The 22373-nt window shown below is 42.3% G+C and overlaps 2 protein-coding genes across 10 annotated transcripts in view; one reads left to right on the plus strand and one right to left on the minus strand.

Annotated features, from left to right (window-relative positions):
* The window catches only part of SDCCAG8 (SHH signaling and ciliogenesis regulator SDCCAG8), a 160319-nt gene extending 143656 nt beyond the window's left edge, over positions 1-16663 (plus strand). The window contains exons 19-22 of one of the 5 annotated variants that reach the window (XR_015060400.1): positions 9607-9768; positions 11279-11318; positions 11484-11551; positions 15949-16662. The gene's annotated coding sequence lies outside the window, so the exon portion shown is untranslated. Of the gene's footprint in view, positions 1-9606; positions 9769-11278; positions 12458-15948 lie in introns of those variants that run through there. The other 4 variants (XR_015060398.1, XR_015060399.1, XR_015060396.1 and 1 more) reach the window with 4 other exon arrangements.
* Positions 1-22373, minus strand: part of LOC147023849 (RAC-alpha serine/threonine-protein kinase-like) — a 176522-nt gene that overhangs the window by 45022 nt on the left and 109127 nt on the right. The window lies entirely within an intron of this gene.

The following is a 22373-nucleotide window of genomic DNA, read 5'->3' on the forward strand; positions in this document are numbered from 1 at the left end:
TTAGTGAAGACAAACTTCAGCACCAAAGGCTGGGCTACTCTGCACTCCTTCCTGAGAGTTTGATTCTGTATCATTTTTGTCCACCCCGTGCGTCCACACCGAGCCCTCATTTTCCCCAAAATCCCTTATTTGTCCAAGTCTCCCTCCATTTTGTCCCTCAACTCTGCTGTTGGTGTTTTCCCCCTCTCTTTCTATTATTCCTCTTATTTTGTTACGTCCTGATATGTTCTATGTTCTAGTTCCTCCACGAACCTCGACTTTGCACAAAAACAAACAAAAAGTAAAAAAACAAGTTCTTTCTTTTCCAGAATACACACCATTTACACCTTACATAATGACTTCTGGCATGGGCAAGTCCATCTAACCTCAACGCTACAGATTCCGTGGGCCATCTCCACTGAAAAATGACCTGACCTGGTGGTACTCATCCCGAAGAAATCCGTAACTGGAACTCTTGGCTGAACTGAGCCCAGTCGTTCCTGGCCCAAAAAAATCTATCATGGTAAACAAGTACAAGTGTCTATGTCGGTGCTTCTTGGACTGCCCCATGCAGTTTTGTTGAATAATAGCAGTGTGAACCGAATGCTGTACATCTCTCTACAATTGCTAAAATTAAACATGATTTGACTATGGTAGCCTATTTTAGTCCTCTGCAGGAAGAATGCCTACCTCAACATGGTTCATTCTTTTCTATTCCCTGCAATTCAGGGCCATTGTCTTCAAGTGAATTTTTCAATTTTGTCTCCCCCTACAATCATCAGTCTACCTTCAGCTTCTTTGAAGTCCTCTCGGTTGCAAGTTTGTAATTGGTGTTGTCCATTCTTCGTGCTACATATCCAGCCGTTCAATTCCATTTCATTCTAATGAATGTGATCAATATGCAGAGCCTGAATTTTACATATGGAGGAGAGGGACAGGTTGTTAACCTGCCTGTGCTGGAAATGTAGCATCAAGAGTTGAAAACATCAGCTTGCACTCGTGTTCTAAAACATTCCCTTCTTTTATTAATGGACTTCCTACTTATTCAGCATAAAATGAGCACTGCTAGTACGCCAATGAATTTAGTTTCTATCTGATCCATTCGCTTTTGTCTTGGTACGTCGAGACAGCATCTTTGCAGGGCTCTTTGCATGACGATCACATTTTGGTTCATCTTTGTTGCTGGAGATCATGTTTCACTGCCATGCATCATTGGTGGTATGACACATTTATGGTAAACTTCGTTTTTCGTACACAAAGGCAGTTTTCTTTTCATGAGGTTCATTAAATTTTCCAAACGCTTCCCAACGTGCATGCTCCAGTACATCTCTTCACTTCTTCAAAGTGATCCGTATCTGTTTGTGTGAGTTCCAGAGTTAATATAATTGCCCGATTTGTTACCTCGGCCGGAGGGTGGACGAAGGTTATGTTTTCAACCCTGTTTGTTTGTCTGTCTATGAGCAGGATATCTCAAAAAGTTGTGGACAGATTCACACAAAATTTGGTGGACAGGTTGTGTGCGTGACAAGGACGAACTGATTAAATTTTGGTGAAGATCCGGATCCGACTACTAGAAATTTTAAAGTGATTCTTCACCATTGAGAGATCGGGACAAAAATGATATATAGCACGATATCTCAAAAAGTTGTGGACGGATTCGGACGAAACTTAGTGGACGAGTTGGTGAGGTGACAAGAACCAACAGATTAGGTTTTGTTTAACATGCGGATGCAGATCCGGCCTACCAGTGGGATACAAAACGTAAACTGTTCAGTCTGGCGGAGGTATGCTCTCTACCGACTACCCGTCTAGTTAGATTTTGCAATGACCAGTTCGTATTTCTTGCTTTCTTACATAGCCGTTGAGTGTGGTTTTTGTCTTTGTCATATTCATTTTTTGTTTGAACTCCACAAAATTTAACTCTTCCATGATTTTCAGTTCTTCAACGTCATTTGAAATATTTTTAAAATGCGAAATGTAGGTGGTTTATAGTCTTTCTCCAGTGACATTTATTCCATAATTTTTTCCCCTCAATCTAGCTGTCGGGACACCCTAAAGCGTGCACCGAGGAATTTCCCCGTCCCTTTGAACACACCGCCTGTTGGTAGAACCAGTTAGACGGTATGGAGAGATCCTCGGATCAGCCCCTTCAGCTGATGCTGGTGCGCCAATTTTGCAATGATCTCGTCTGACACCTCTTTCAATCTCGACGTTTACTCAACTTTGGTGGTTTTGATGTCTCTGTTAACTCAATATAAACATTACTTAATATTTTGATTTTGATCTGAGTTGAGATTTAGGCGATGCAAAACTTGTACGACAGCATTTGTTTCGCCGCATTGTTGAAGTTTTTTTTCATAATAGGTAAATCCAAGACACGAGGGCAATTGATATTTTTGATTTTTTTTATATGAAGCCGATTTATTATTTCAAGGTGATTCATTTATGAGTATGCATCTCTGAAACCTTTTACTTCATGTCTTTACTTGTTGTCCAGTGCAAGCATGAGTCAATCATTGATAATAATCCTTTTGTGAACCATTTATAAGTGGTAGACCCAGAAGTAGTTTTCTAGTATCTGGAGGTCCTCTGTGAGGGTCTGCTTTGTCACCAAAAGGGAAGGTGCTTGGGTAGTCAGTCCAATATTGTCTGCACAAATGCATTGTGGGATGTAGCAGGTGGAAAATAGCTGGTGTAAAGATTTAAGAGTGCTGAGGCTAGAACAGAAGGAGCTAAAGCAGAAGAATGAAAAAGCAGAAGGAGCAAGACCGAAGGAAAAACGGTTTTAAAAAGCCAAAGCCATCAATCTGTCTGCGATGTGAGAGCAACAGATATTGTGATTTAGCATCATCATGGGAGATGTCAATAATGTTGAAAACTTTCCATTCCAGAGAATCCAGGAAAAAGATGTGATGCTGGGGCACCAACCCATAAGGGACAGCAGTACTCCGTTGAGCAACAGACAAAGGCCTTGTAATCTGTAACTAGTTCTGCTTTTCAAAGAAATACTTGGAACGACAGAGGATACTCAAGTCTATGGCTGGTTTTGGAGGCATACTTTGCTATATGGTGGGGCTAAGAGAGGTCATAGCTCATAGTGAGGTCAAGAAATTCAAGAGACTGAACCTCTCCCAGTGTCTGACCATGGAAATAGACAGGAGGTTTTGTTTGACAATCCTTCCAGAGCAACAGGGTGAGACTGAGATTTGCCAGGATTGAAGGCCATGTTCCACTTGTCAGATCAGCATCTCATGAATTCTAGATCAGCAGAGATATTGATGTAGCTGGTGTCTGCTTGTTTGTTGGATGGGGGTACTGTACAACATTATGTGGAATCGTATGCAAAATTGAGAAGGGGGAAGTCTCCAGAAAAATCGGAGAAGTCATTTACATAGCTGAGAGTTAAGACTGGGCCAAAAACAATGCTACGGGGCACTCCAACTTCCACTGGGAGAGGAAAGTGTTCCATTGATAGATAGCAATGTTTTGACTGCATAAGTGGAGGAAGAAATGCAGGTATGAAGATGACCTTGTTTGCCACAGGCAGAGAGCTTGACAAGAAGAGCAGGATACCAGACTCTGTCGAATCCCCAATATATGTCGAGGAAGACAGTCCTGACCTGTTGTTCGAGATGCGCAGCCTCCAACTATTGCTGAAAGAGGAGCAGCAAGCTGTTAGGGTTAGCAAGCTAACAGCTTGGTTTCGTCAGGAATCAGGGCGTTTGAAAAGAAGAAAGACAACGTCAACAGCAATGATGGATTCCATGGCATTGCTCATAATTGGAAGTATACTTACCGGTCTGTATTTGATAGGATCTGTTTTTGCCCTTTTCATGTGGACTGGGAGTGAGGTTTGTCGACTTCCAGGCAGATGGGAGGCTTCCAAACGAGAAGGAAAGGCTGAAGAGCGCAGACAAAGGAGAAGCAAGAGCAGCAGGAGTGATATTTGAGAACTTTACGTTGAGAAAGAGAGAAATAAATTTGAGAATATGAAAAATTTACATTTGAAGCCGGCTTTTACGTGTATTATCAAACCACAAATTTGGTGACAACTTATGCAGCCGGCTCTGATCCCTGCCTGAACTATGGGTATATCGGTTGCTCGAGAATCGGCTTTAAGCTTTACAAGAGAAGCTGCTCCATCTGACTTTGTCGGCCTTCTTTTCCAACTGAAGATTAACTACCACTTTCTTGAGCTTCCATTCTTTCGGTGTTCGGCTGGAATTGGCATGTTCATCATTTTTCTTTTTACAGCAGCGAATTGATGCTCCATTTACAAGGAATAGGCTATAACTGTATTTTTAGAAATTTCTCCTGCTGTCAATACGGCCTGGAATATGGCCATTCCCATTAGGCTGACAGCCATAGACATCAGTAGCTATCTGCATGATTAGTTTTCCACTTACCATCTGATATTCATTAGGGAGTAGCACTCAAAAACTCAAAACTTTTGCTCCACTCTCCTTTGCTCTGTTTTAGGAAGTGATGCTTGAGAATGCTTCTTCATTTCTTGTATAATTTTCATTCCCCTGATACTTTACCTGCTATCAAACTCTGTTGCGTTGTGTTATAGTCGTTAGGTTGAGCAGCTAAATTCTCCACCAGATGACTCCCATGAAATTCACTTCTGGTTCATCATATGTTACATGACGTAAAGTGCATCTACGCTTTCCATCAATTTCTTTCAGAAGTATCGTTCCAAGAAAAAAGGAACACATATTCTCTGATTATGCCTGGTGTTGGCTTCATGGTTAAGGCCCGGTCACACCTTGACGTTTTAGCCAGCGATGGCAACGTATTAAAATGTATGTAAAACGCTGGCTGACGTTGAACTTTTGATGTTTTTTTTTAAGATTCGGACGTATTCATAATGAGTTGGTCGTATGCATAACATATTAGTAATGGACACAGAACGTTTCGTTGTGTTATAGATAACTTATACCAACGAATGCTGAACCTGTTGTTGGCCTACACAACCGATGCCCAACGATAGTCTAACTCAGGCATAGCGCGTTGCACGCATCGCCGACGATGTCGTGACGTAGCCTATTAAAAGGCTGACGCACAACGATTCGAATCATAACTGCCGTAGAAATGGAAGGGTCAAAATCGCGGTCACACCTTGGCGATCTTGCCAGCGTATGCCGACGTAACAAAAAGTGTGTCTAAAACGTTGGGGCACGTCGAATACGGTATGGGTAAGTTTGGTATGCGCGAGTAGAACGCTAAATACGCTATCATAAGTCATAGTAAGTAGAGTACGTCAAGAAATTTTGAACATGTTCAAAATTTTACGACGTACTCGGCGTATGACACACGTTCGCATGCGATGGGGATAAGTTTTACACACGATATGTGGACGCTTACACACGTCCACAAAGGCTACTTATAAGCTACTCATAAGTCGAAACACGTCGCGGTAATGTCTTTTTTACGCGAAACTTATTTCTAACTTATGTTTGACGTGCTTTGAACCAATTCTTTACGTAGTCCCAACACACATCGACGTATGTAGACGTATTCCAATGACGTCTTCCGGTCGACAAAAAAAAAAATGAATGTGTTTCTAGCTTACAACTGCCATATAAAGACGTGTTCCCAGCGGTTTTGGGAATTGGTATATAAAAATGGTGTTCATAAAAGGGGAACCCAACAGTGTTTTCGAGTTCTTTTTGAGTCGATGTCCATGTCAGCAGTAACAGTATCAGTATCAGTATCAGTATTAGTATTAGTATTAGTATTAGTATTAGTATTAGTAGTAGTTTGTTCATGTTGGCAGTAGTAGGTGGGTGTGAGGGGGAGGGTGTGGGTTATGATGGATCGTCCTTGCGTCCGCGTGTCCACGGGAAGGTTCATAGGCTGCCACTCAACGATTTAAATGGCTGCATCTCCACGATTGAAAGTAGACGCTTGCGCTCAACAATTGGATTTTTTTTACAATCAACGACTTTTAAACGGTACCACTCAGCTAGTTTCATTGTTTACAATGAACGATTTAAATTGCTGTCACTCGCCTTTGTTTTTTTTTTTTTGTTTTTTTTTTGACGCTGGGGTTTGGAAATTTGAAACGTTTCTTCTGAACGTGTTAAAACGCTCAAACTCGACTATTTTAAATAGATGCTGCCGATGGACAATTGGAATCATAGCCAAGCTAGACATCGAAGTGTGAACATCCTCGTCATGCCGAAGAAAAGTTTGAAGAATGCTGCAAATAAGTGTCCTGGCCGTGGCCGTGGACGCTGACGCAAGGACGATCCATTATACCGACGTCTTTCAGCCTATGAGTAACTTAAAAGTAACGTCTGTCGATGTGTGGCAACGATCGCGTAACGTGCCAACAACACGTTAATCATAGGTAGGAAATAAGTTTCGGGTACTCTAAACATTACCTCGGCGTGTCTCAACTTATGATTAACTTACAAGTAGCATGTGTTGACGTCTGTCAACGATCGCAGACCGTGCCTACAACTTGTGGCCAGCGTAGCGGAACGTGTGAGTCATACGCCGGCATACGTCGTGAAATTTCAAGCATGAAAAAATTTGAGGACAACCGAAAAGTACAACGTTTAAAGCCAACGTACAACGACGTATGGCAACGTACTACGACGTATGCCAGCGTGCTCTCAATGTTATCAAAACTTACCCATAACGTATTCAACGTGTGCCAGCGTTTTAGAAAAAAAATTCAAAAATCGGCATACGTTGGCTAAAACGTCAAGGTGTGACCGGGCCTTTAGGGTGGTGGGCTTGGGATCCTAAGGTCCTCAGTTCAAATTGCGCTTTTCTCCGTCAAATTGCGCTTCGGCAGCACCAATGCTCTGCAGAGAGTATGGTCCCAATGGATTTGGATATTCTCTGATTGGTCTCAATATCAGGTTCAGATTACCACATACTCAATAAACAGGCCTCTTGAACTAAGTGGCTTTTTTGAATTATTCATAAATCCAGGCACTTTTGCTGTTACAGTAGCACGGTAACTTCTTATCCAGCAAAATTTTCGAAAAATAAATTAACAAACGTGGAACGATATTTATTTTCTTGGAAAGTCGCAGATAGAAAGCCTTGCATTTTCTTCGTTCTAGCTTCACTGATGGTTTTACAGGCTAATTCCTCGCATTATCAGGTTGGCATACTTCCTGTTCCCACCTGAGTGCTCAGTTCATGGTTCTGAGATCATCGGTCAAAATCCTCGATGCTGTGTTGATTTGTCCGTTGTCTATTGATGCCCTTGTAAATCATGTAAAAACACATTGACGTTCCTAATGTCCTTGTCCTACATATTGACCTTGTCTGACGTGTGATTATACGGGGTAGCCACAAAGTGATGGTTTTCTTTGCCTTACAGGTTGTTAAGCAGTGGATTGTTAGTGCCATACATTGCATTGTACATCCGGAGAATCTTGCGGAAAAAACTGTTCAGTACACTTTTGGACATGTCGACTAAAGGTCTTGCACAAAATCTGTGATATCCATAGCCATTGAAATGAAGTTGTAAACAGACACAAAGTACATTTTTAGGGGACAAAAAAAAATCAAGAAAATATTCACAAAGTACTACTGCATGGTGAACCTGGAACGGCACTCGATAGAGCGCATGCCTCAGCCAAGCTGAACAGTTTATGTTTTATATCCCATTGATGGCCCAGATCTGCATCAGGATCTTAACCAAAATCTAATTGGTTTATTCTTGTCACCTACCCAACTCATCCACCAAGTTTTGTTGTAATCCGTCCATGACTTTTTGAGATATCGTGCTATATATCATTTTTGGCCCTATCTCTCAATGGTGAAGACTATCCTGAGATATCCTGCACACAAGCAGACAACCAGACCGGGGTGAAAACATAACCTCCGTCCACCTTAGGTGGCGGAGGTAATAACCGGTTGGTACACCATGTCAAGCCATGGTCTTAATGGTTGCGTATCAAAAGGGACGTGTAACTTGCCATGCTTCAAAACGGCCTTTCACCCACTCTTGTGGAATAAGGGATTTGAGTTGCACACACAATGGCTCATGTGGGAATGATTCAACTCCCCACAATGCAAGTTATCCTTGAATTTTTTTTTTATATGAAACTTGGGGAAGATCATGGAATTTCTCTCAGGTTTCCAGACACAAACGAATGTAGGATGACATGGTGTTGCCAGAACCTTAATTTTTGTTTTTTTTTGGCGGGACATTTGAAGAGTCAGGTCTTTGTGCAGAGGCTCCAGACTGTTATGGAGCTGTGCTGTGGGTGAAAGTTGTGCAAGATGATGAATCAGGGCTTGTGTCACGGAGCAGCGAATAATTTAATCCGTTGGGGAGAGAGAGAGAGAGAGAGAGAGAGAGACAGAGACAGAGACAGAGACAGAGACAGAGACAGAGACAGAGACAGAGACAGAGACAGAGACAGAGACAGAGAGAGAGAGAGAGACAGAGAGAGAGACAGAGAGAGAGAGAGAGAGAGAGAGAGAGAGAGAGAGAGAGAGAGAGAGAGAGAGAGAGAGAGAGAGAGAGAGAGAGAGAGAGCAAATGCATTGGTTACACTGAATAAGCTGTTCATGACAAATACATAAAAAATTTAATCTGATTCAATTAACCAGATTTATACAGAATATACCTTGATATAAACTAATAGTGAGTATGTCCACCCTTTTCCTTCAAAACCATTTAAATACCTCTAGGGACACTTTCAATTAATTTTGTGAAAAACTCTTGTGGAATGGTGTGCCACGTCTCTTCCAAGACATTCCAAAGATCATCAAAGTTGCTGGGATTCTTTTTTACTTTCTCTTTGTCCAAATAGTCGCGTACAGCTTCAACGATATCTCGGCTTTGAAGGGGACATTCCATGCGTTGCGGGACTCCAGCTTCCTCTTTCTTTTGTGGATAAGTTTTAATTATTCTGGCTGAGTGTTTTGGATAATTATCTTGCTGTAATATGAAGTTTGGACCAACAAATCTTGCACCACTGGGGATAGCAATGTGGATTAAAACTTGTTTCTACCTTACTGTAATCAATCTACCATCAATTTTCAAACACCACTAGAGGATATGCACCCCCAAACTTAAATTGAACAACCTCCATGCTTAATTGTTGGCTGTCTCATATGCTGTCTTTGATAGATACAAATAAATGAAACTTTGACTTATCTGTCTAAAGCACCTTTAACTATCGTTCCATAGCCCAATTTCTGTTCTTGTGCATATTTTAGCCTTTTAGTCTTGTTGTCCTTTCTTAGAAGATGTTTTCTTACTGCAACACATCTTTTAAGCCCTGATTTCAAAAGTGACCTTCGTACTATTGGTGGATGCATAACGACCCCTGAGCCTTCTGCCAGTTCCGTTGTCAATTCAATGCTCGTCTTCTTTCTATTCCTTCAGGATATCATCTTCAAGTGTTGCTGATCCTTGTTTGACAGATCCTTGGGTCTTCCAGTCCTGAGTTTGTCAATTACAGAAGATGTTTATCTGTACTTGTTGATTGTGTTTCAGATAACCTTAACCTTGAGAATCAAGTGACGCAAGCTTTTTCACGAAATCATTTTCCTTCTTTATACAGAAACACAATTCTAAGATGATCCACTAAAATTTTAGGCCTTTTGTTTTAACTTTTTTTCCCCCTTCTCTTTTCTAATATACAGTACAGGTATGCTCCAGGCTCGTGGAAGACCTATGACACAGAACAAAATCAGGACACACCACAACAAAGGGGACAGCAGGAGAAAGGGGAAAACATCAACAGCAGGGCGGAGGGAGAAAGCAGACGGAAACGGACAAACGAGGGATGCAAGTAACGGCTAGAGGTAAGGGAGAACGCAAAGGGTGGACAACATGGATACATAAGCAAACTTTTGGGAGGGGTGTGGGGTGGTTTAATGGGTGTAGAAAAGATCATGATTTTAGATGGGGAATGAGTTGAGATGGTGGTGAAGAGCTGTCTTGAAGACCTGGAGGGAAGAATGATATTGAAGAGAGTATGTAAGGTGGAAGGAGAAAAAAAAAAGATGAATAAATGAGTGGAGGTGAGCAGTGGTTCTGGATTTAGGGCAGTTTCATGAGGAGGGAGTTGCTGGTGGACCACATGCGTCCTACAGATACCTGGGGGGAGGGAGGGAGGAGGAGGGTTGACAAAGCACAGAGAGGGAAGAGGCTGCTGCCTGTTTGTCAAGAGGATGAGAGATGTCAGCTGAGTGTGGAGTCATCAGCAAAGAGATGAAGAGAATTTTCCAGAAAGTTAGTGAGATCATTGATGAAGATTAGGAATAATATTGGGCATAAAACACTGCCTTGGGGTACTCCAGCCTTGACAGGGAGAGGAGATGAAAGGCTTCCATTGAGAGCCACACATTGGCAACAAGGGTGGAGGAAGTCAGTTATCCAAGAGTGGAGTTGGCCTTGGATTCCACCAGCAGACAGTTTGGAGAGCAGGCCGAGATGCCAGACTGCATCGAAAGCTCGAGATACGTCCAGATCCAAAGAGACGCCCCTAATCTAATGTCTGACATTGAGGGCCTCCATGCATTGTTGGGAGAGTAGAGGCACCATGTCCAGGTCTGAATCCGAATTGATGATCTGAGATGAGGCTGTTGGAGAAAAGGAAGTACTGTATTTCATATCAACTGTGATGATGAATTCCATGACCTTGCTGATTGGAAGTAAGCTAATTGGTCTGTAGTTAAGGGATCCGTTTATGCACCTTTTCAAATACAATGCTGTGATGTTGGCTGATTTCAAGGCAGATGGAAGATGACCGATGGTTAAATGGCAGGGTGAAAAGAGCAGAGAAATGAAGTGCAAGAGCAGCAGAGAGCAGAGCAGGTTTTTAAGGACGTGTGATCTGATGGCATCCGATCTGTAAGTTAACAGTTAATCCTGATTGATCTGTATTCTACAGTATGAGAAGCGGGCTGTGAGCTTGATACATGTGTATAATGACAAGGAACACCTCACAATGAGTCATCAATTTGATTTGATTGGTAAATGTGATGGATTAACTACAACAACACATCACAATCACATTAGCTGCTCATGTATAGTTTACTTTGACTTGTTATGATCACAAGTTTTTTTAAGATTCTAATCAATATGAATTAAAAATTGCTAAATGACAAGCTTGGTTTCTTCTCACCCAAACTAAGCTCTTTACACTCAACGTGTTATAATAGTAGAAAACACTCGTGGAAGGTTCGAGTAAATTCCTGATGCTCATAACATCCATACATTCGAACCGATTGTGTCTCAGACTTTTGCACAGCAGTGTTGTATGTTGATCACCATTCACCATGTACCCATTTCCCTTTCCTTCATCCATAGATACGTCGATTTGGAGTATATGACGAAGCAAAACCCACTGGTACTCCTCCGTGACGCTCACGAAGCATCGCTGCATACGGTCCTTCCAGAGTCATGAATATTAACTCACTGTTTTGTGCATGTTATTTGAATTATTTTGTGAGACGATCTTTCAGATAAACTAGGAATGTAAAAAGTTTTTCGACACATTTGTTATCATTTTCAGATGACTTGGCAAGGATGGATACATATGATGAGGATTGAATTTCGAAAGAGATGGATCAAACGTAATTGGTGAGTGCGTACTCGTTATTGATAGGATAATGTGTCAGTGAGCGGACTCCCAATTGGCAAACTTCCAGGGCAGTGATCCCCGTGATGTGTTTTAAATTAACAATTATACAATTTATTTCAGAAAAGTCACACTTGCAATTTTTTTTTCATTTATTTTTCACAAATCCATTCCGTGCACAATTCGAGACCTGGACTTCTGGGGGGAGGGGGGGGAGGAGGGGAGTATCGACTTATACGCCGAAAAATGCGGTACATCAAAAACAAATTATCGAATCATTTTTTTAAACCCTTTGGGGAAATTGACCAAGGGTTTCAAAAACTAGGCCACATTATAATATGATGTAAGAAGAGTGAACCTGAAGCTGCGGATGTGAATCAAGATGTGTTGGTACGATCTTGCTCGGCTTGGATATAGCTGTAGGCAGCGTTGCAAAATTAACTTGGTGTCGGGTTGTTGAACTCTCGTCATCACACCACCATCGCCAAAATATATAAAGTGAAATTAAAAAAAACACTTTCCAAGGTCATCGTTATTTGCACATGATGTTTTGCCACGTTTGCCGACGCGCATCAACTGACGTATGTCAGGCTTTGCATGACGTCGTTAATTCAGATGACCTCATCCGAGCATCGGAAGTATTTATGCATGGCCTTCGGTTTCCCTCATTGCAAATTAAACGTGGTAACAACTCGGAGCACCGGAAGAGCAAGCAACTCCATCCTCGAGCTTCCAAAAACGTTGACTTTGTTCGAATATATATCTATCTATAATTCCAGCAATGTGTGTGTGTGTGTGTGTGTGTGTGTGTGTGTGTGTGTGTGTGTGTGTGTGTGTGTGTGTGTGTGTGTGTGTGTGTGTGTGTGTGTGTGTGTGTGTGTGTGTGTGTGTGTGTGTGTGTGTGTGTGTGTGTGTCTGTGACCGCTGTTTCTCGACAACCGCTGGTCCGATCTAATTGAAACTTGTCAGGTATATTGCTGGGGACCTGTGGTGTGACTTTTCAAGGTTTGATATTAATTGGACAATTGCTTCCCAAGTTATGGCCATTTATTTACCAACCAATTAAAAGGACACATTGCTGCGTAGGCCGGTGCGCGGCCTGCCGACGATGACGTCACATGCTGTGCCGGTTACGATGGGGATCGATCGGTGCCTTAGTTACCTTGGCGTAGGAGTGGCAATGGTCAATGGCAGCGAATGTCATGGCAAGCAAAGACAGGGAGGTAAACTTGATTTTAATTAACTCTGTGTGTAAGTATCACAGCAGTTGTTACTTCAATGCAAGTGATAATTAGTGGAATGCATGTGAACATTCCGTACGGGCACGCACCACTTCCGGATCGTGATGACAATGTATTCTAATAATTTCTCGATTTCTCATGCGCATTTATAGATAAACACAATTCCCCAATCCAGTCGTCGTTTACGAGAGTGAAGGAACGGCCTGTGTAGTTGTTTGAAAGTTTTTTTTGGGGGGGGGTTGCCCGTACGGGCACGCGAGAGCGAAGGAACGGCCTGTGTGGTTGTTGTTTCTGGCTCGTGGTTTGAAAGTTTTTTTTAATTTTTTTTTTTTTGCACGTACGGCCACGCACGTACGGGCACGTACTAGTATTTTTAAATAGGGTTGTGGCTTGACTGTGCACAACTGATGGCAAGCACTCATGATTCCTTCCTTTCCTGTTTACCTGTTGTCAAAACCCTGGAAAAGGACAAATGGTCAGGTCATCCCACCAAACCAACATCTAGAACTATCCAAAGGATGCAAAGGCCAAGCCAAACGGCCCAGGTTAGCATGCCAGCTCAAATCCCTCATTTTTCCCATCCTCTCAAATTTAGTAAATAATTTGTATTGCATCACATACACTTAGTTCTTATTTGTTCACAATTTTCTCTTCCATTTGATTCATTGCTGTTTCATGCTAAGATATTTGGGCTGGAATGATGACCTAGACTCCTAAAGGTACACAGCACACTCACCTCTAATATGTCTATCATGGGTATGAATCCTGACCCGGCGATAAACTGCCATCGCGGTGTTTCACAGGCAGGGTGATTCATCAATGTGTGTGCTGTCTCTCGGATAGACATTAAACCAAGCATCCCGTCTGCCAGCATTCGTTGGTGGATGGTAAATAGACCATGGCGTCCTTCGTGAAGAACAGGCGAGCTATCACCAGCATCCAAAACAAAATACAAATAACCAACCCCAACCTACAGAGCTGAGGGTGTGGCTGCACCCTCAGCCAATGATGCTACCTTACAGCCTTGTGCCACAGATGAAAAAAGAAGAAGTCCATTTCCTTTACACGTCTCAAATTTAACAAGACAAGTGGTTTCCTATATTCTTCATCTGTAGAAAATAAAAATGCGGAAAAAATTCCACCATAACTTCGAGAACCATACTTGGAAAATCAAACATGCGTTCATTATATATTGGAGTGGAAAACAGTTTAAAAAGAATCCATCATGACTCGAGGATCATCAGAACTGTGTGTTAGGGGATACCGACATGTTATGCATGCAAGAAAGGTTGATCGGTAAGGAGAGAAAGAAAATGAAGGAATATGAGAGTAGAGCGGTGTGGGAAGAAAAGAGAGAGAGAGAGACATCGGGTGAAGACAGGAAGAAGGGGAGGAAAGAATGGTGGAGCATATGGCGAGGGGTAGGAGGAGGAGTAAATTATATAATATGGTACACCACCATACCTGAAGTCATTCCCAATACCCGACACAATCCTTACTAGGCCCATTAATGCGACCTAACCCCACCCTCTTAATTGCAGGTTACTACATTTCCTCATACAAGTACCCCCATTGCCTGACTGGGAGGACGTTCCCTTACTAGCTCCACCATCAAAGGTGGACGGACTCTATGTTTTCACCCACGTTTGTTTGCTTGTCTGTTTGTGAGCATGAAATCTCAAAATGTTGTGCAAGGATTCGGACGAAACTTGGTGGACAGGTCGGTGTGTGACAAAGGACGAATTGATTGGATTTTAGTGAAGATTAGGATCCGGATGCGAGAATTTTTTTTTCATGATTCTTCACCATTGAGAGATGGGGTCAAAAATGATATATATCATGATATCTCAAAAAGTTATTGACGGATTGTTTTGGTGACGAGAACAAGCCAATGAGATTTTGGTTCAGGTCAGAATGCAGATCCAACCTATTAGTGGGATACAAAACGTGAACTGTTCAGCTCGGTGGAGGGATGTCCTCCACCGAGTGCCGTTTTAGTTATTACTTGTTACCCTCTTTGACCTTGCTCTGCCCGTTTGCCTCAATCTTATACAAAGTGAACAAAATAAAAATTATACTGTTTTTTTTGCACACAATACACAAGATGAGCCATTAAAAAAAAGGTCTTGCACTTCTGGTAATATTCTTATATCCTCATTGTCTGCCTTATCTCAATTCGCATCGGTAGAATAAATTAAGTATCTCCAAATCTCCAAAATTAAATACAAACATCTCTTTCACAAATGGCCCCAACAAGGCTCGCACACCAACTCTCCGCTCCACCCCCACCCCTCACTCACAATTTTCACTCAATCTCTTTCCCAGGAGGGAGAAAGCATCTCGGAAGCTCTCAATCGATCAATCCACAGCTCAGGAAGGAAAAAGCTATTTACACATTTGAATTAGTAATATGTCATGATATTTCGAACAAATGTGGTTCTTCTTCTGCTCCTTCTTGTGTATATATGGCCAATATGGGTTGTGCTAAAGTTAAATGTCTCGGTTATGCAGCCATGCGGCTACCTCAGAGGTGAGTTGGTGGAGGGCTAAAAGTCCTCCGAATAGCCGCCGCAATGGACAGTGCGACGTGATGTGCTCATTCGTCTGTAGCTGTGCACAAATGTAGTTAAGAGTTTCCGGCTGTATCCATCTCGTTCAACCCCTGCGTCCTCTCCTTATCCTCATTCTTTCCCATATCCCTTATTTTGTCGAAGTATCCCTTTATTTTGTCCCTCAACACGACCAATGAGATTTCCCCTGCACATCCTCTCTCTCTTTCTACTCCTCCTTTCATCTTGTTATGTCCTGATTTGTTTTGTGCCTCCTCCATGAGTCTCGACATTGTATATTTTTTAAGAACAACATAAAAAACAAAAGACTAAACATTTCAGCCAAAAAACGCATGCGCTGATAAATGTGAATCTTAACAAGCGGTTCATAATGCCGAGATATTTTACTTTCGAGTGAACAGGATGACACGAGCTGTACATGCAACAACCTTTTTTACATTTTGTTTAACCAACTCTCCCACGATGAAGCTGAGTCGATGGGCCAATGTCTTTCACATGAGAGGTCGATGGTTTCTGTCCTCTAAGACCTCCTTTCTGGTCTTGCACCCTCTGCTCTTTCTGTGCTGTTTCTCCCTCCCCCTACCCCAGGTTTCTGCAGGACGCATGCAGTCCACTATCAAATCCCCTTCTGGTGAAACTACCTAAATCCAGAGTCACTGCTCACCTCCACTCATTCGTTCCTCTGGTTTTTAGCTCGCCTGTTCGAAGAACAGAGAGCTATAGCGATATCCCCGGCGTGAGCGTGAAAATGTTAAAGTTTTTGGTGCAAGTTATTTTTAACCTCCGCCATCTTCGAAGATGGATGGAGGTTACTGTTTTCACCCCTTTCTGTTTGTTTGTTTGTTTGTTTGTGAACAGTATTACGGAAAAACTCCGAGACGGATTTCAACGAAACTTGGTGGGGGGGGGGGATTAGGTATGGTCCAAGGATCATGCCATTAAATTTTGGACTTGGTTCCCCCCCCCCAAAAAAATTAAAATTGTTAGATAAAATTTTTTTTTTTTGCATTTCTACATGTTTTCAGTGATTTCCAACCCCCCCAAAAAAAAATTGTTACAGAAATATTTTTTTGTTTTTTGCATTTCTACATGTTTTAAGTAATTTCCAACCTCCCCCCCCCCAAAAAAAAAAATGGAGAAAAGAACTATAACTCTGTCAGCACTGTTGACATCATATTTAATGAATAAGATATAAGGTTCACGTGAGTGACCCAGCAGTATTGGCGGCGGAGGTTTTGCACTCTTCTGAGTGCTCCCCCTCTAGTTTCCTTTCTAATGTTTTTATCTACCACACTATTTTTTATACGCCCAATATATATATATATATATATATATATATATATATATATATATATATATATATATATATATATATATATATATATATATATATATATATATATATATATATATATATATATATATATATATATATATATATCAGGGCGTATTATGTGATACCGGTCGTCCGTCCATCTGTCCGTCTGTCTGTCCCTTCCTGTCCGCACTCTAACTCCCAAAGTTTTCAACTTTCACGTTTCATATTTGGTACATATGTACAGACTGTGGAGACGGTGTGTCACGACATCCGTTCATCATCTAAAGTGGTTGCCATGGCAACAAGGATACTGTTTTCCATGTAGTAGCACAATTCTGTATATACCTTCTTGTTCGGGCATATGTTGTGCTCACTTGCGCTCTTGTTACTGATTACAATATAAAAATACATATATTGCTTTGAAATTATTTGGATCAGACTTCACTGCAATGCTTTATAAAAAAATATTAATTATTAGACGAGTCTTTTAAAAACGATAAATGTATAAACAGGCGAGCATTGGGTGGCTTTGACACCAACTCTGGTTTTTTTCACCTACGGAACCAACTTCCACAGTATCTTCAAGCTCATTCTTCCCTTCCTTCCAGATCTTCAAGACAGCTGTTCACCACCATCTCAGATCGTCCCAAATGCAAAACCATGAACTTTTCTACCCTCGATAGCCCTCCCAAAGCCCACCTCTTTCAAAGTTTACATTTTTTCCTTCCTGAGAGTTTGTGGCTGTACCCCGTGTTCTCCCCTAGCCCTCATTTTTCGCCACATCCCTTATTTGTCCAAGTCTCCCTCTATTTTGTCCCTCAACCCTGGTGTTGGTGTTTCCCCCCTTTCTTTCTGCTGTTCCTTTTTATGCCTCTGCTGACGAAATCGCCAGAGGCATTATGTTTTCGGGTTGTCCGTCCGTCCATACATACATACGTACGTCCATGCTAATTTTCTCTGCAACCGCTTATCCAATTGAAACATAATTTTCACCAGAGGTGCGACTACTCATGTAAAATGTTTTAATGATAATGACGTCATGGGTCATGTGGTGTGGGAGCCATGTTGGGGAAAAAGGAAAAAAAAAAAACTTTGGACCTCTGTATCTCCGAAACTGCACCATGGAAAAAAATTGAAACTTGGCACATGTGAAGTACTCCCCGTGGGAAATAAGTCTGATTTTTGATGAAGTCATCGGTGACTTCGTTATGACATCATAATTGCATACGTCAAATGCTTTATCCAATCAGTATGAACATTTTTGAGGGTCATCTAGGGTTAAATTAAATGGGGGGTGGGGTGGTGGGAATTGATGACATCAACGGTCACATGTTTCGGCAACCGTAATTTTTTAAACATAAAAACCTTTAAAAAATCCTCTTGCTCAGAATGTCTCGACAGATTGAGGAGAAACTTCACCCACATGTTCCCCCAAGCCTTGGGGATAGCAGAGTGTTCACGAATAATTAATAATAGGTCACATGGCCCGGCAGCCACGTTGGATTGAACGAAAATCTTAAACAAAAGTCTTTCTCTTGAACCACTTCACCAATCGCCATGAAACTATGATGATCTGGTGGTGATGGGGAATATATGTTTTAAATTTCAACTTGATCAGACGCATGGTGTGTTAGCCAGAATTATTTAATGTTTTGAATCTGGGTTCAGGGATTTAACTTGGTACAAGTATGTATAATGTATTATGATGTAATAATGTGGGCAAAGGCAGATCTGTTGACGTCGCGACATCGAAGAATGCCGTTCTAGTTTTATATAACGTCCTGATCCATTCTATGTTCTGGCTCCTCCACGAGCCTCAACATTGTATACAAAAAAAATTCCAGTTTCTTCCATTTCCTGCTCACCGTTTCTGTGATGCCATCTACAGTTCAATCTCTCTTGAGTGCTGGGCTGGAGAGCAGATATAACTTTTCAACACATTTCCAGCATCACACCGATTACATACCTCAGTACTCCATCCGACCTCACTTACATCTCCAGCTACAACAAATAAGGTCTCGCTTTTCCTTTTGCAAAGTCATCTCTCTGCTTTTGCTCCGGCACAGACACGTTTCTTTGATTCCGTCGAGCATTTTGCAACCTCACTTCCAAGGATGGGCCAGTGTGTTTTACATCATGTAAATGTTGTTAAACATGCACCTCGTTTTGATTGCACAGTTGCTAATTGTTTTAACGAGGGAGTCTTGACTTTGCCACGAAAGGTCACACAATTGCATGTTGTCATTGCGCACAAACAGAAATTGGTAGTTAAACTGGTTCATCAAACTGGTGCAATAACATCACATCATTGCATAGTGGATCTGGAGGTCAATCCTTAAATAAACACATATTTGATTTCAGCTATTTATCAACTCAATTAAACTGCATATAATATCAATCTTATCATAACTAAATATATTTACAGATGTTTAATTATATCGTGGTGTCATAGTTTTAAAAGTTGGTGCTATTCGTAGCCCTTTTAGTCCATACATCACTCACGTCAAAACCCCACTTTTTCCCCAGAAAATTTCTGATCAAAATATGCGGTGCGCATTATCCATGTGCACATATTTAATCTCAGTCTCCAAAGACCTGAATGTCCCTGTGAGAGTCATCCGAGTTTGGAGGTGATGGCATGGCTTACATACACGCATGGCATGAGCGTTATGTCCTATTCAGTCAGAAGAGCCGCTTTTGATATATACATATGTCAGACGCACCTCCTGACTGTTATGTTGAGCATCAACGTGGATTATGTCTCATATGGTAAAGACGCATAATCGACAAAGAATAACCGTCCATCTGCCACCCAGACAATTTAAATCTGTGACACACTTCGTGTGTGTGTGTGTGTGTGTGTGTGTGTGTGTGTGTGTGTGTGTGTGTGTGTGTGTGTGTGTGTGTGTGTGTGTGTGTGTGTGTGTGTGTGTGTGTGTGTGTGTATATATCTATATATATATATATATATATATATATATATATATATGTATATATATATATATATATATATATATATATATATATATATATATATATATATATATATATATATATATATATATATATATATATATACACAGTCATGCACCGCTTAACGACGTTCCGGGCAACGACGGATCGCATATACGACGGGTCTGCCAGCTCTGAAAAAAAAAAAATGAAAAAAATATGCAGCTGAAAAATTCCTATCGCCGAGTGATGTAGCCTCGTATAAAAATAGCACATACAATTATGTACACTGTACAGAACATAATACCTCCTCATGATAATAAACAACGACAGTGTGGCCCTGTTATAATGCGATCGTTCAGGTCCATAAAATGTCATCGCTAAAAAAACAGGATCGTGCTAAATCGGGATTCAAGGAAATTGGCTTTCAAACTGAACCAATGTTTCCACGTTTACCTTCTTGCAAGTAAATTACCTTTGAATTGAAGAATTCCGCGAATAAATCGTTGTTGTTCGTCAAATAACACACAAATTCATTTTTAGTGAAGCTTTTTATGTTGTTAAAACAATCGCACTGTTCCGAAAATATATCACAATTGACAGGTGCTCGTTTATTCATTTGTAAATTATAACATCGATGAAATGATTACGGATTTATAAAATACAAACGCTATTTATTCACCTTTCTATAATCGATGTGAGAGGAGGTTGTAAGCTGCTGCTAACAACACCGATGGCCGTCATGAACAGCACAAAGGTAAATCGAACGTGTCTTCTGTCTCTTGGATGTGTGTTACAATTGCCGACAGTGTTCAGTACAGTAACATGCTGTACAGGTTTGTATCCGAGGAGCAATAGGCTACACCATATAGCTTAGGTGTCTAGGTTTGTGTAAGTATGATGTTCGAAAACGAAAATGAAAAAAAATAATGTTCGCACAACGACAACGTCGTTTAACGACGCGTTTCTCAGAACGTAACCCCGTCGTTAAGTAGCGCATGACTGTATATGTATGTATGTATGTATGTATATATATATATATATGTATATATATATATATATATATATATATATATATATATATATATATATATATATATATTGTTGCGGTATTCGCGCCCGCCGGCGTGCTGACGGCCACGTAACTCGAATCGCGGCACGTCGCCCACCGGACGGACAATCCAGTCGTGACCCTCTCGGACTAACGCCGGGAACCAGTCACGGGTGGACCTTTCGGTCTCACCGCGATCGAGCCAATCAGCCCCCGCGTGGGATAGGGTTGCTCGCCAAATTCGACCTACCTAAGTACCCACGCGGAGGGTAGACCGGGCGATCGCACCTCGCCGCAGGTCGACTTCGGACACGGGCCACTTAAGCGACCCGTTCCGTACTATCAGAATAACCGAGCGGTGTTATCGTCGACCTCGACGGTTCGATTAATTATCGGGCGTATTCAGCCCACTACCAACCCTTTATGTGAAGCAAGATGGGGATTCAATAGAGGAAAAGACGAAGCGAAGCGGGAAACAGTTCAACACAAAGCACATTTATTCGCGGCACACGGGAGCACACATATACAATTCCACCAAATGCACACAGAAAAAACACAATGCAATTTACACAAAAAGCAAATATAAAAGCGAAAACACAATGCAGAGCTAATACCGACTACCGAGCACACGGCAACACTTATACAATTCTACTTCACAGACGGCGCCGACAACACATACCCAAAACCAAGGAAAAGAAATACCCTCAAGGATGAGGCGGGCCTGAGGCCGAGACCGGGTCGCGCCTACCCGTCTGGTGATGAGACGCGGAGCGGCGATGGCGCCTCAACTCCGCGGGCCTCGCGGACAGTGTCTGGTAGGGGGTGGGAAAGGGGCCCCCTTGGTCGCACTATCTCAGCGCGGGGGGAAACAGGAGGGGGTTGCTGATGCTCGGGGTATAGAGGATCTTTATTATCCCGCGACGAGCGTCTCCACCTCGGCCAGGTCGCGCTGTCGGCCTCCCTCGGGTGCAGCTTCCTGCACGACGCGAGCACCCCCTCGTCTGGTGTCGCCGCCTTTCCACAGCTCCGTCCCCTCCGTTCCGACTCCAACGCACACGACGAGCAGCTCCACCGCCCGCGAAGTCTTGACTCTCTGTTTCCGACTCTCCTACTCTCCGCCTCTGGACTCTCCGACTCTCCTACTCTCCTACTCTCCGCCTCTGGACTCTCCGACTCTCCTACTCTCCTACTCTCCGCCTCTGGACTCTCCGACTCTCCTACTCTCCGCCTCTCGACTCTGACTGACGAACACGGTCCTTTTATCCCCCCGTAGCTTCGCCTTTGACCCCCTCCCTTTGACCTTTCACCTCGCTCCCCATTGGCCCGAGAAAAAGTGGGCGTGAAGGCTTTTTGATCCATAAATTTGCATATATCGATCGCCCTGGAGGCGGGGCCAAATCGCCCCTCGCTCACCGATTGGACGGCAAAAAGTGGGCGTGTGTCGTTTTTGATCCGTTTTTGAAGCACAAAATCCGTGATTTTGTACACGCTGTTCGACGCGCGCCCTGCACGAGTCCAACACCGGTACCCACAGCGGGGCAAGAACGGTGGCGATGCTACGGTTGCGAGGTGTGACGGGAAGGTCGTGGCGGTTGTGGTGAAGCGGCGTTGTGGTTGGTGGTTGATGTTGTGGTTGTGGTGGTAATCATGGCGGTTGGTCCAAAATAAAGATAGTAAAAGAAAAACGGCTAT

This window comes from Eptatretus burgeri, chromosome 7 (genome assembly GCF_056783735.1).
Source record: "Eptatretus burgeri isolate ZD-2024b chromosome 7, Ebu_testis_v1, whole genome shotgun sequence".
Lineage (NCBI taxonomy): Eukaryota > Metazoa > Chordata > Myxini > Myxiniformes > Myxinidae > Eptatretus > Eptatretus burgeri.